Here is a 16219-nt window from a genome sequence, read left to right as displayed (position 1 = left end):
TATTAATTTCTTAGCCTTTTTTTTTATTTTATTCATTTGAATTAAATAACTTATAATTAATGTATTAATTTTCTATTAATTGTTGACTAAATTTAGTTTTGTCTTGAATCAACAAAATTCACCCAACATAAGTCCAAATCAATTTCACCCAAGTCTGGTCCAAATATTATTCACACAGCCCGGCCCAGCCCGACCAGACACAAGCTGATCCTAGTCGACCCAAATCCGAAGTGGGTCGGGCCAGGTGTGGTCCCAACCACACTAAATCTGATCTATTCGGGTCTGGTTTGACTAAATAATGCATGTAATGTGATTTGAACCTTCACCACTTGTGTAAATAACAACTACTATTACCATTAAACTATAACCAACTTATTTATTATGATGGAGTTAGTTTTTGGTTTTAAGTACATAAATATAAGATTAATGGGTTTGGGCAGGTTGGATTGGGTTGAACCCAACCCATTTAATTTTACATAATTGGGTCATTAACGGGTTGGCGGGTTAAATGGGTTAAGTTGAAACTCAACCTAACCAAACCCAACCCAACCTGGCCAATTGCCACCACTAGGGACAGGACACTTGCCTCCCTTGGGAATGAGAATTCATTCCAACCAATTATGATTTCTGTTTAAACCAAATAGGTGGGGAAATACACCATCCAACTTTAAACCAAATGGACCCTTAGTGTGTTTGTTTACATCTTTAGGGAGGCTAAGAACTCATTTCCCAAACGTTAGAAACCAAAATATTCAAAAATATTATTTATGAGAATAAGGTGTTAACTAATTGAGCTATGAAGTTGACTACATATAAATGGCTAATTAAATATTGCCTATATAGTTGACCAATTATGACAACCAGTCGACTAGTTAAATCTGAAGATTATGATCTAATCTAAGAATCGACTAGTTATGCTAAATAGTTGACTAGTTAGTCATCTTGATTCAACTAGTTAATTTAACCAATTGACTACTAGGAGCGAAAAATCTGTAATAACATGATTGTAATGGTCATATTAGATCTCCAATAGCTTTCCCTCTTTTGGGATGGCTCAAAATCACTTGGTAATCATCTATAAACTTCTCCTAATAGGGAAGCAAGATGGGCTAATGGTTTCAAACAGTCATTTTTGAATGTTTGAGTCCTAGATATAAAATTTTGGAAAAAAAAAAAAAACAAGCTTGAATAGGGAATTTAGTGCAATATCTTGACCTATCTTGATTAAAAAAGAGGGAAATAAAAAGGAAAACTTGAGGAAATCAAAACATTTATTATTTAAAACCCCATTGAGTTGAAAAAAAGAGAAAAACCATTGAACTTAAGTGATTATGTGCATGAAACCGAATCCCAGTTCTCATTCCTGTCTAAACGAAATAAGTGCGAAATAGACCATCCAACCGTATACCAAATGGACCCTTAGTATTTTTGCTTTAGCTTCGTTGTTTCCTTCGGCTTTTCCCATTGGTAGTGCATGGTAAAGGTTTTCTACCTGGAGAACTAATTACTGTTTACGATCTGTTCTTAGCTTCTAACTGGTTCTGTCTGATTCCATTGGTTTGATTCTCTACGGGTGGCAGTTTGTTTGAAAAACTAATTCTTCCTTTACTCCAAGAATACTCTCCAATCCATCGTTGAACAATCACAGTCCAACTACGACTAGGGCTTCTACGAAATCTTGTTCAAGACAACTGGGTCCCACTTGATGCGTCATCAAACGTTCTAAATAGTATCCTAGACGAATCAAACATGTTTAGGAATTCCAACTCGGATTCAGTCTTCACTCACTTGCAACCGTGTATTGGGAATATCTCTTTACTTGTATATTTTTATTGCGAGACTGAATCCGATCTCTAAGGAATTCAGTGTTGATGACAGCGTTCAAGTCCCTCTCCACATGCATTCCTATTCCGAACTAAACTCTGTCTCTGCAACTACGAGTATGAAGGTAGTGGAGAAAGAAAGTGAGAAAGAAAAGATTTTTATTACTCCAAGGAAGAGAGCATTAATTAATTCATCGTCTGCAACTATGGCACTTGACGAACTGGGCAATGGACCAAACCTGAATTTAGAGTACAGGTTAGTTTAATCTTCTGCTTTTGTTACCAAATCTGATTATTTGTTTTTGACATATAGCTTTCAATTTCAATTGCTGGTGATGTAACTACTGCAGGGATTTCATGGGTGATGATCAGGGAGAAACACCCAAGCATGCTGCTGCAGTAAGGGATGATCAGACGCCCCAAAGCCTAGCCCCACTTCCATTGCCAAGTACTGAAAGTTCAAACATTGCAGAAACTGACGCAAGACCACCAAGGCGTGAAGAGCTTCTCTTTCATAAGATCTTGTATCAGAGTGATGTAGGCCGCTTCAACAGGCTTGTCATCCCAAGACATCTGGCTGAGGCCCATTTTCCTTCTCTGAAGAATGGAAGTAATGAATATAACAAGGAGATGCTACAGCTCGCTGACAGACAAAATCGAACATGGGAGGTGAAATTTGAGTACTGCCCCAGGAGTCAAAGCTACTCGTTCACTAAGGGATGGAAGAATTTTGTGAAAGGCCACAAGTTGCAGAAGGACTGTAAGCTCTGTTTCTATAAAATTTTCCCGCAGATGAATGCCAACCATTATGTTGTCGACTATGAGAATCCCGCCCCTGATCAGAGAAGCAGATTGTCTGATCAAGACAACACACGCAAGATGAGGTATGTTCGTAGTGGTCCTAATGTTGCTAGGAGTAGACGTCCTCATGGTGATAAACATGAAGAACCACCGAGAAAAATACTAAGATTGCTTGGTAAAGACATCATATGCAGTCATCAGAATGCTGCCAACGGTGATAATGCCGAAGATGGTGGCCGGACTTAATTGCAGCGGCCTTCAAACAGGAGTTGACGATGTATAATTGTGTTAGGAGTGAATATTTTATTGCATGTAGATAGTAAGTTAGACTGCTGGGCTAGCTTTTCCTTTCCTGGCTTGAAAGGTAAATCTTAATGTCAAACAACGGAATTCATTTATAACTTTAATTCAAATTCCTCGTTCGACCGAGTGGCAACATAATTATGCTTAGGTTGCAACTTGGGCGGGCCCAACCCAAGCCTGCCGGTCAGCTTACAAATTTACACAGCCTGTGTTTGGTTTTTTCATTTCTTGGGTTCGGGTTTTTTAATTTTGCACTCTACATATATTCCAAATTGAGCCTGCTGTATTTGGTTGCAATATAAATAAATTTGTACTGATGCAAAACCATGACAGTACAAATGATTTGAGTGTAAATTATAACTTATTTTTGTTTCAAATTTTAGCTTATTTTGTTTGATTACAGTACAAATGAAATAAAATAAGACATGAAGTAGAATAAAGTAAAACCTAAAACAAAATTAAATAAGAATTTGTATTTTTTACATTTGCACTCCTATGCATTTGTACTAGTACAAATAAGTTTGCTCTGCAACCAAACACAGCCTTAAGGCCAGTTTAATACAAATATAAACAGTATCAGACTGAGCCTTAACAATTTCTCAACTCAATCCAACCCCACCCCATCTGCATCCTTATTACCATACGGAAATAGGGTTCAAGTTGCTAAATACAAATGAAATCATATAAAATACCAACTTGAATTTACCATGTCAATGGTCAGTCCAAAACAAAACATCCAAGTATACTAGTTGTCCATACTAAGAATCAAGGTTTAAAGTATCAATATGATACATCTAATATGGGGCATTTTGTATCATATTTAAGGATCATCAAAATGCTATTTAATTTGATTAGTGTAGAGGCAAATAAATATGAGTGTCAATGGACCAGTTTTGGGTTGGACCCCATCCAAATCAAAATCAAATTGGGCAGATTTGATATATTGCATTGGACCAATCCAGATTTAATGATCTAAAATATATATTGGACTGGATTGGACCTGGTCCATTTTGAATTGGACTAATCCAAAATGGTCTAAAATATTCATCGGATTGGATTGGACTTGGTCCATCTGTAATGGACTCATACCGTACTAGATTGGATGGGAGCAAATCTGGTCCAATTGACACCCCTACAAGTAAATGGTAATGATTTAATGACATTATATAATTATATTTAACCTTTATGGCATACATCAAAACCAAAATCCAAGGCAAGAATTTATGGCATGCATCAAAACCAATGCAAGCACTGAGTTAATAATAATCTATATTTAAATGATTTTAATCTTGGGGTTTTTACGGTTAATCCTGACTGTGGGTTGGTGCCAAATCCACGGGCAGGATGCGGTTTATATGGGGGCTACTAGTAGAGTAGAAGGGGGCTGCAAATCAGATTTCTAAAGGGGATTAAGATGTAGATACTACTTTTTGTAGATGTGGATACTCGTTGAAAGACGTTTTGCTCTCATTGTGCTCCTTAAAAATATTCCAAGGAAATTGAAAAATGGGTTTTGGGTCCAATGATAATAGGGTATTTCTAGAAAAATGAGTCGAATATAAAAAAGGGTAAAATGGTAATCTATTAACACCTATTAGTCTCTTTAGTGTCAAATTATTATCGTGGACTCACCATGACTTTTCAGCATTTCTATTAAATTCACCATAACTTTTCAAAATGTAAGAGACTAATAGGTGTTAATAGATTACCATTTTACCTTTTCTTATATTAGACCCATTTTTTTAGAAATACCCTATCATCATTGGACCCAAAACCCATTTTTCAATTTCCTTGCAATACTTTTAAGGAGCACAATGAGAGCAAAACGTCTCTCAACGAGTATCGGCATCTACAAAAAAGTAGTATCTACATCTTAGTTTGTAAATATTCATATATTTAATATTTGAATAACAAACCGCTTACCCAGTTGGGAGGAGAAGGAGATGGGCCCTCACCCAAGTCTCATAACTCCATTGGCGCCATTGAAGTACACACCTGAAACACTCAGACCAGATAGGTAAAGTTCACAACCAAAAGCAAGTTTTTTCAGTTGAACAACTCTTCCAAAGCTTGTATTCAACATTACCATCTCCCTAGAGAAAAACCCATTTGTTCTAGACTCATCGGCATATGAGTAATCGTAGTGGCCAGTATTGTGAAGGAGAGTATGGTTGTAGGGTTGGTGTTTAACAGGGTGTGGGACGAGTTGACACGCTGTGTCGTAATAGTGAATCGGAGCGAATGTCATCAAATGGTGGGTTAGAAAGGTCGAGCATGGAGTGTATTTACTACAGTTCCGACACTTGACCCAAACGAGATTGCTGCCTGTATCGACCACAAGGAGGAGCTTCATCCCGAATCCTAATTCAAAGTTGAAACAACAAATTTGGCGGGGTGAGTGCCTATTGACCAAATCAGGAGTAGGGGTTGCTATCAATGTTGCTCTGCTATTTGTTCCAAGGTTGAGGATAATGAATAGTACATAAGAAGGTAGTTTAGGAATTTTAAAAATATAAATTATGTGATGTTACATGTGAATGACGTGCGATGGAAAAATAACGGTAAAGGAGGTTTTAGACAATTATCAAAAACCCGTAGGGGTATTTTAAGCATTTGTTTGGCATCAATGTCGTTGCTCCAAAAAACAGTGACACATCAATGCCACATCGGAAAAGTTTGTTTAGAATCATTTTTCCATAAAAAAATAGTGCTCCAAGTCACGCCTTAGAAATCGAAAAGGCGTAGTTTGGAGCAACACTGAATTTGGAATTTTCTCAGATTGCAGCTCGTTGCTACGAACGAAGACATGATGTGGCAATGACATGGAATTTCTATAATGGGTACCAGTGCTGAAAACAGACATGGAGCATTGGTACCAAATAGAAAGTGTTGTTGTTATTCCGGTAAACGTCCTACCTAGTAGCAACATTTCCAAATAGAAAAAATGGATCAGTACCCTGTACTTTGGCTTGAGTGATAATTTGGTCCCCGAACTTTGAAATGCAACAATCCAGTACTCGAATTTTCAAAACGTGACAACATAGTACTTGTCCTTAACCAATCCATTATTTAGTTGTTAAGTGACATTTGAAAAGTTAAAAATGCCCTTAGAATGCCATCCATTTCTCTTTATCAACCATCCTAACGTTGGCAAAAAACTGAACAGTCCCAAATCCTAGCCTCTTCTATTAAAAAAAGTTGGTGATTGTTTAGAAGAATCTAGAATTTGGGACTCTTCATTTTATTGTCAATGTTTGGATGGTTGATAAAGAAAACTAGCGGGGACTCGTGCACTGTACAAGAAAATATGAAAGATTTAATAATTTTATTTACTATTAATTATTATTAAATTAATAATAAAAATTTGTTATTAATTAATTAAAAGTTATTGTTAATATCTAAAATTTTAATAACTATATTTTCATTTAATGTTGATTTACGGAAAATAATTATTGTTAATTTAATATGAACAAATATTTTTTAATAAATTTAGTTTTTTTAATAATTTATAGTAATTTTAATAATTGTTATTATTTTTAAATGAAATTTTGATTAACTTTAAATAAACAAAAATAATTACAAAAGCTAACATTTTTTTTATTAATTTCACTAATAATTAACAATTACATAGGAATGACAATAGGGTGGGGCACCCCATCCCTGTCTCTGCCCCTTAGTCAAGACACTCTACCCCATCCCCACCCCATCCCCAGTGTCAGGCGGGTTTAAGGCAAGGCAACCACTCCTCAATGTCAGGCGAGTTCAGGGGCAAGGCACCCCACTCCTCATTAAGGTTGGGGAAATCTCGAATTTCCCCACCCCGTCCCCAGCATTAGGTAGGTTCAAGAAGAGGTGTAAATCGGGTCGTGTTGGGCCGAGCCTTGGGCCAAGCCAGGCCGTGGATAGAGCCAAACTATGAGAGGTCCTGTTTTAGAAAAAAAATTGAAAAATATGTTTAAATTTTTATTTCATATGATTTTTTTATGTATACAATTGTTTATATATACAATTAGACCTATCATGGGTCAGGTAGCCCGACGGCCCAGCCCGACCTGATCCATTTATTTTCAGGCTTTGACAAAATTTCAGGCTCGTGGGCTCAAGCTTGAGCTTTCTCAAATAAGTCTGGTCCAATAATATACATATGCTTTTTAAATTATTAATAAATATCAATTTACTATTATGAAATATAAATTAGTTTATTAATTTATTAAATTATTACTAAATTAATATAATATTAGTTTATAAAAGTATATTAAAAATAATACATTTTGTGTACAGATCAGACTTTATATAAGGGCTAGGCTCGGGCTCAATATCTAGGCCCGATGGTCGGGTCAGGTTTAAGCTCAGGCTCGTGCTTGCCATTTTCTGCTGATAAAGAGGCCCGTGTTAATTATAAAGCTATGATTTTTTTACAAATTAAAAATTTTATTTAATTCTAGTCTAGTATAAAAAATATATAACATTTCTATATATATTAATATAAAATTTGTTATTCAAATATTATATAATAATATTTATCCTATTATCTCTTGTTGCATCATTAATTAGGAAAATTTCGTTTACAAAAAAGTAGTATCCACATCTACTGAAAGGAGAGCATTCCCATTCCTTTTTAAAGAAGTGAAAGTAATTTTTTTTTCTTTTAATTTATTTTTTTGGTAACACATAATACCAATGTTTTAAAAACCAACTCGAAAACTATACCGCTTTGACCACTGGTTTTTAGGTCAGTCGTTTGATCATATAGGTCAAATTGTTCAAGCAGTTTGATAGATTCACACACACACACACAGTTATATATATATATAAGTAAGGTGGTTAGGCTACGTACAAGGTTCTCCTTGAAGGATAAAGGAAGACCAAAGGCAGGAGGTAGGCTAAAGGCTAGGGCAAATGTGAGTGATGAGATGATCTCTTTGTTATGAGATGGACCCCTATTTATAGGGAGAGATCCCGAGGTCCCAAAATGAAGGAGCCAAAAGCCTTTGATTCCCATTATGAAAGGGAATATTGGATTTGCTATCAGTTGTTAGGGAAGCACTACTTGGGTTTTGCCACGTGTCTTATGATCCTATTCAAGCAATAATTATCTTCAAAGAATAGTTCCTCTAAAACACAAAGGAAAAAAATTAAATAAATAATTAACTAATGAGATCTAATCGTGATTTCAAGACAAATGCACTAGCAAAACAAGCTCTCTACTCTTCCCACACCCAAGCAAATTGCAAAAGATACTCCTTGGTATCTGAAAATATGAAAAGAAAATGGATGAGTACAACACTCAGTAATTGACAACCCATCCCATTGGTCATATCAAGCTGGTGTGAAAAATCATTATATAATAATTGGAATCTGATAGAAAATCCTTTATTGGAAAAAAAAAATCCATATATATTTTATTGAAGGAAATAACAATTTAAATAGTTATAAAACAAAAATTACATATTGGAAAAAAATATTAGAATACATAACATAGAATGTGCAACATATATAACATAATGGATTTAGAAAGTAGACTATGACCACTCTAACCTTAGTGGTAAGGTCTAGAACCACATATATGCCTTGTGATGAGGGCTTGGAACAAACTAACCTATGATGTCATCATATTCATCCCCAATGGCGAGACCAAAAGCATAGTCACTTAATTTTAGAATACAGACAAATGCAACAATCCACGCATGGGTCTTAATAACACATTTAACCGTTGTAGTCAAAACATATCCAACTTGAATACCAAATGTTTAGGGAAGAAAACACAATTAATCATTTCCTAAGGACAAAATTTATGAATTTATACTCCAAATGTGGACTTCCCATGACCATCTATAAGATAGAACCGAAATTAGCCCAAAAATATTACAAAATGGCTAATCATCATTCTTTGTGGATTTTACATCCAAGTTCAGTTCAGAATGCCAACTTCCTAGCCATAACTTTTCACCTAGAAGTCCAAATGACGAGTTCTACCTACCATTTCAAAGATCTCACCAATAACTATAATTTGGAATCAAAATCTGGCCAAAAATGTCACCAAAGAGTTGGTTTCTAGAAGTCTAAAGTTGGATGATGTTTAGTCTATTGTAATATAAAAGCTACAAGATTGGATTAGTTAGGAACCTAATGGCATGGGGTCCTGATTAGAATCATTTTCCTTATTGAAAAGTGTCTAGAAAATGGACATCTAATGAAAAATCCTAATTATTATTTTAAAACCTCGGGATCTCTCCCTATAAAAGGAGGCATGAATCATAATGAACATACGACTCCGTCGATAGAAGCCTTTAGCCTACCCTTGCTTCCACCCTTCCTTTGCCTTTCAAAGAGACCACCACACTTAGCCTCACCACACCACTGACACTGGGCGGTCGAACCGTCAACCCATTCAAAGGTTTTTGGCCATTTTTATTTTTAATTATTTTTTGTGAGAATGGATTGTCCATTCGAACCGTCGACCGAGAAACCAATGGCCAAAACGGTTTCATTTTTGGGTCATTTTTTAAAACCATGCATGCTAGTCTAGCAACTTGTTAATAGGGATGGTAGTTTTCCCCATTTCCCCGATCCCCGTGGGGATCCACCCCGAATGAGGCGAGGATAGGGATGATTTCCCCCCTGCGGGGACGGGGAGAACACTCCCTACCCTACGGGGACGTGGAGAACACTCCCCGCCCTACGGGGACCCCAATCCCTGCCCCGTGGGATCCCCACTAATATATATATATATGTTATATATGTATATATACACATATGTCTATATATTAATATTTGTAAAAATATGGTTCAATATGTTTGTTTGAATCATTTCTAATAGGATTGTAAATTTTAATTATTTCATTTTACTTTTTAAATAAAATAGTTAACATTGTAAAAAATTACAGAGAATGGGGATCCTCATAAGGATGGAGATGAGGATAACTTTGTCCCCATCCCCGCCCCACCCCGTTGCCATTCCTACTTGTTAAGCCCGTTGCTCCTCAGGTCATATTGATCATGGGCTGGTCAATGGTCAAGTTTTATTTCACTATCATGATCGGATGAATGCGTCTGACGACTCGATTCAAAGAAATATAATTACCTTTTTATAATAAAAACCGTCTTAAACCCTTAAACCCTGAAATTAAGTACTGAGTCGGACGCATTTCTCCAACGAGGTTGGAGCCAAAGTTTTTTGAGTGGACAGGACTTTTAGCTTGCCATTAAATACATTATATTCAATATATAAAATATTTTATATATTATATATGTTATAATTTATTTCAATGGTTTATAAATATATTGCGGGCTAGGCGTGGCCAAAATTCTGGGTCGGGCTAAAAGTGATCATTCTCATTCATTTCTCATGCAACTAGGTCTATAATCCTGTGGGGTTGGATCCAATCACATCCAGATTCAGTCCGAAATATAATAGCACAAACTTGGATTGGATTCAAATTACAACCAAGTCCAGCTTATAGTCTTTAAAATAAAAAAAAAAAGTAAAGAAAAAGCTTTAAAAGTTTATTACTTTTAATTTATAGTATATAATAATTTTATATAAATATAATATAAAATTTTGAATTTATTAAGTATAAAATTTATAATAATATATAATATCTACATTTATTCATAATTAAATTATAATATAATAAAATTTAATCTATCCAAATCAAAATCGCATCCAATCCAATCATTAAATAGATGTAGGTGTGGAGATTGAAAGATGATGGAACAGGTTCTGACTTTTGGAGTCCATCGACGGTCAAGTGCAAAATCTGAGACATCATTTGAAGAGTATACACAGTATTGGGCCCAAGCCCACGGACCGAGTCTCCATTCAAATTTTAACAAACTTCCATCCATACCGATCCAAATTGCAGCCCCCGACACCCAAAGAAAATTCAGCACTTGTGAGACACTCTATAGGAGACTCTGGTGTATATGTGGGGTCGCAAGATAACGGATTAAACTGTCTGAACTGGAAAAGAAATTAAAGGAACTCACAACCTCATGAAAAAAAGACAAAACAATAACCTTTTCAGTTCAGTACCTGAATTTTTGTTCAAGGTTTTAAAAGCCGATCCGAAACCGCTTTGCCCATAGGTTTTCGGATCAAATGGTCCGATCATTCGTTTCAAATGGTCAGTAAGTGATGTTTTTAAAATTAAAAATAAAAAATAAAAAAGTATCCAAAAAACCGTTATCTGAGTCAAACCGTTGAATGATTCAACCGTTTGAGCCAACATTTGTTTTGGTGTTATATTTGGTTGCACTGATGCGGAACTATGATAGTGCAAATTCTGATTTATTTTTATTTCAAATGTTATCTTATTTTATTTGATTGCAGTATAAATGAAGTACAGTAAGACCTAAAACAGATTCAAGCAAAACCCAAAACAAAATTAAATCAGAATTTGCATTTTTTTCATTTGCACTCCTATATATTTATACTAGTGCAAATAATAATGCACAATGCAGTGCAACCAAACGCATGCAAGCCGCACCGGGAAATTCTGAGTCAGATGCAAAACGGAACCGGATAGGTGATTGGTTCCCAGGTGGAACGGTTTTAAAAACAAGGTTCTAAAAGAAATAAATAAAACAAACGAGAAGGCATCTGGGTCCCACTTGACGCCTTGAATATTCTAATTTCTAATCTAATCGCAGTCTTGACTTCAAGTTTCCTATAAGTATCCATGTCATCTTGCATTCTTGTTTTGATTAGTTTCTGAACTCTTTCCACTCTTGTTATATATATATATATATATCAACCCAAGTCTCTGGTTTTCACTTCTAAGTTTCCCTCCGTTTCTCTCTTTTCTTTCTCGTCTACGGTCTACCTTCCATCGGAAAGCATGCTCGGAGACGAGTCAAAGGAAACCCACCTGCAACCACGCGTCGTTAATCATCATCAAACCTGCAGAGTTCGCAATCTAGGTCAGTCTATTGTTCTGACGTTTTAGGTTGAAAAACTTTTGGGTTGTTTCCTTTGACATCTTTCTCTCTCTCTCTATCTATCTTGGAAATATCTTTTTAATGTTTTGGTATATTCAAATGAAATGAACAAAGTCTTGCTAGATTAAAATGAAATGCGGAACTTTCAGTTGAATGAAAGCCCATAGGCAAATTCATTGCAACATATCTTTCCTTACTACATGATATAGAAAATCCAGAATGTTTTAGCTAGGTATAGTAAAAGCCATGCATTATTGGATATTTAGCATTTAGCATAGGGATGGTGATGAAAAACATATCTTTCCTTACTACATGAATTCTTCCACCTTCCAAGTGTATGCCAGTTTCATATAAGTTCCTCCTCACAATAGAAAGAAAGAAACAATACTCAACAACTATTTGATGGTCATTATATTGCCCGTTCTGATACTCCAGTGAAAATTCTTGCCCGAACAATCTTAACTTCTAAGGTGGCGGATTCTCATACTCAACACTGTAGTGTAAGTGATTCCTCTCTGAATTAAAAATTTGTAGAAACGAATAACACCATCCTTTCGCAAGTCGTGATGCCTGACAAATTTCCTCCACCCTCTGCTAAGAACAAAGGTTTTGCTTCTTGGCAAGAATTCAAACTTGACTTCCCATGTTCTATTTTGATTGTCAATCAATCTTAGTATCTCAACTTTGTACATGTTTCCGCCTATCTTTAGGGTAGGGAAGTGGGCTCTGGCATGTACTGATGGAATGACAAGCCTGTTGAAGCGACCTACATCGCTGCTTGATAAAATCTTTTGGAACAGAAGCCTCCGCTGCTGCATCGGTCTGGCATTAATGCCTGTGGTATGATTTGAGCTGGTAGATGACCCATTCTCAGACATACTTGATGAAATCTTGATAAAACCCTTTGGTTTCTTCTAGTTTCTTGCTGTGATGTTTGGGAAGAAAACTGTTTTTCGTTAATGGGATATGGTTATTAATATAATAAATCAACATTAATGGAAAGAAAAAGATGAACCCATTTAGCTTTCTTTAATGGTAAATCGACAATAATGGCTAACAAGATTAAAAAGATATTTCCAAGATAGATAGATAGAGAGAGATCTCAAAGGAAACAACCCAAAAGTTTTTCAACCTAAAACGTCAACAATAGACTGACCTAGATTGCGAACTCTGCAGGTTTGATGATGACTAACGACGCGTGGTTGCAGGTGGGTTTCATGTCTCCGGGCATGCTTTCGGATGGAAGGTAGACCGTAGACGAGAAAGAAAAGAGAGAAACGGAGGGAAACTTAGAAGTGAAAACCAAAGTGACCTCCAAGCGGCAGTCCCGCCAAACTCAGTAAAGACGGTGCCAACTCATGTCCCTTATAGTGATTACCTCCATCTCTAAGAAACATTGAATGAGATGCCTATCAAGTTGGCCAAATTGGAAGCCGGGAAATCCCAAACTGCTCCATCTGCTCCCGTAATGGAAACTCAATCATCTTTCCCTCCTGCATCCAATGCCTTTGGACACTCTTCATTCCAAAACCTTGCACCTATGCCGACAACAACATACTAGTCATCTCCCTTTGTTTTTACTACGGGAACCAAACAGGCTCATCAATTAAGGACATTTTCCACTCCTAATTTTGAGAATTCAACCATGCCTCAACCCACTGTTACATCCTTGGGAGGAAAGAATTTGAATATGACTACCATCCAATCTTTGCTTCAAGATCCCCTCAAGATTGAAATAGAGCAGATGAAAGATGATTTGAAGAAGCTAAAAGAAGTTCGGAATTTGAGAATTACAGATTTTAGAGAGTTGTGCCTGTACCCTGGTGCGGAGTTACCTATTAAGGTCAAAATGCCAAACATTGAAAATATGACGGGAAGGGATGCCCACAAACCCATCTAAAGATATTTTGTGGTGACATGTTTCAATACGAATCAAATGAGAAGTTACTCATTCAAATGTTTCAGAAGAGCCTTACAGGGAATGCTAGAACTTGGTTTGCAAATTTGGCAGATGAAAAGAAGGCTTAGAAAGGTGTTTCAGAAGCATTCTTGGATCAATTTTCTTACAACATGGAGTTAGAACCTGATCGAGCAGATCTCGAGTCTATGACTCAGAAGTTAGGAGAATGTTTATTAGATTATGCATATCAGACCCCATGCCAAAAGAAGAGATGGTGAGGTTGTTTATTAAGACATTGAAGGATCCATATCGGATCTTATTGATTGCACAACCTTTGAAGGATTTTAGTGATGTCGTAAAGGGAATTGTCAAAATTGAAGAGGCTCTTAGGCAAGGTCGAATCAACCCAATGATGATCCCCAAAAAATCACGATCAATTGGAAAATCCTCTTCAATGAATAATGAAGGGAATGAAGCGAAAGCTATATCTACTTTTGACTCTCAAGTACATCAAGCCCATTATCCGAAAAGTTTTAAAGTAGTAGCTTATCTAGGATCTTCTCAGACCACTTCGATTGCCCCCGATAGACATATTATCCTTCACCCGCACAAGCACAAACATATCATCTGCCTCCCATAACCCCGATCACTCATCAATCTCCTCAAAAAGAAAAAAGAAAACTTTCCCCTTTTCCATGTGCTCATTCTCAACTGCTTCTTGCTTTAGTTCAATGTGGATTTTTGTAGCTGCTTACATAGAGGCCTCCACGAGAGCCTAAACCTAGAAATTATGATGACAATGCTCATTGCGATTATCATCAAAGACCCAGTCACACCACCAACCATTGTTGGCAGTTGAGGTTTGCAATTCAAGATTTGATTGAGGGTAACATTCTCACTTACCAAGACCTTGTGCAAATGCAACATTTTACAGAAGTCCCCCAAAACCTACTACTTGATTCAGGGAAAAAAATTGACACTTCCATCAATTCAAGATTTGATTGAGGGTAACATTCTCACTTACCAAGACCTTGTGCAAATGCAACATTTTACAGAAGTCCCCCAAAACCTACTACTTGATTCAGGGAAAAAATTGACACTTCCATCAATTTCTCGGGTGAAGGAAAGGCATTTTATGATCCTACCATTTTCATTACTTCCGCTAGAACTCCACCAGTAGTCCATTCTCTTAGAGTAGAGACATCAGCTAGTTGGATCTCTTGGCCTTGACCAAAGCATGCTATTAATTCTCTGCCAACTCTCAGAGGAGGTAGTCACTATAAGGAGAAAAATTTGATGTTGTTGTAGCCTCAATTGAGCAAACTCAACAATTCCAATTTTGAGCCATCATCGGTAATTGAAAACCTGACCTTTCTGTGGGCAACAGAATGTGCTATTGAAAGCCTACCTAAGGAAGACATCTATGCGATCGACTTAGATGTTTTGCCAAGAGTTGTGAATAATTTGTTTGTTTTCTCGACTATTTGAAATGGTGCCTCCGATACTAGGGCACCTTTGTCAGTTTAGACGTAAATTCCATAGTAGGGAGACAATGCTCTCTACCCTACTTCCACATTCTTCGAGAGCATCCTTTCGTCATTATACCTAGTCCCTATCACTTTTGTTTCTGTGTCATTCGAAGACACACTAAATTACATTCGGCCTGATCCTTCTCACAAGGGTATGAAGAACAGTCCATCTCATGGGCCCGACCTCTTCCATCAATAAATTACCAGTTTTCCCCAATCATTTTCTAACATTTGCTTTTCCCTGAATCACTTAATCATGATTGAACAATAAATCCTATTGGGTCCCATTTTCCTTAGTAAAAGATGAAGATTCCACCTTCTAAGAAAGTTACATAATTGAAACCTAAAAAATCAAGCATTTGCAATGAATCTCAAAGTCATGTCTTCGTAAAAAGCTAGTTGACAATCACTGACTCGCATTTGGAAATACCAAAAAAAAAAAGGATTACCCAATGAATAAAAGGATTGATGCCTACCCCTACCTACATCATTGAACATTTCAAACAACCTTGTGCATAAATCCCAATCTTTGTCCAGGAACACCCAAGTATCCTTAAACTGGGGCAATTTTGATAATTAAAATGTGTATCCTCCACCAATTTCCCCAAAGTTAGCACAATGTAAGGATATCATTATGACCTAGTGCTTCACCAATTTATAAAGGAAAAGACTGGAGGTCGCCTTTGGCCGCTTTTAATACTCAAGTGACCCTACTATTTCTTAAGATCCGCTAGTCTACCCTGATTAAGCCAATGCATAAATACCTTTTCCTTGGTGAACTTGATAAATTCTCGATGCACCTTTTGCAGGAGAGAGAGAGAGAGAGAGAGAGAGAGAGAGAGAGAGAGAGAGAGAGGAAGAGAGAGAGTAAATAAAAAAAGGAAAAGTAGAAAAAAAAGAGAGAAAAAAAGAGAATGAGGAAT

The sequence above is a fragment of the Nelumbo lutea genome, chromosome 1, assembly GCF_056320005.1.
Source record: "Nelumbo lutea isolate HS-2025 chromosome 1, American lotus-T2T, whole genome shotgun sequence".
NCBI classification, from domain to species: Eukaryota; Viridiplantae; Streptophyta; class Magnoliopsida; order Proteales; family Nelumbonaceae; genus Nelumbo; species Nelumbo lutea.
Note: the sequence above shows the minus strand (reverse complement) of the source record.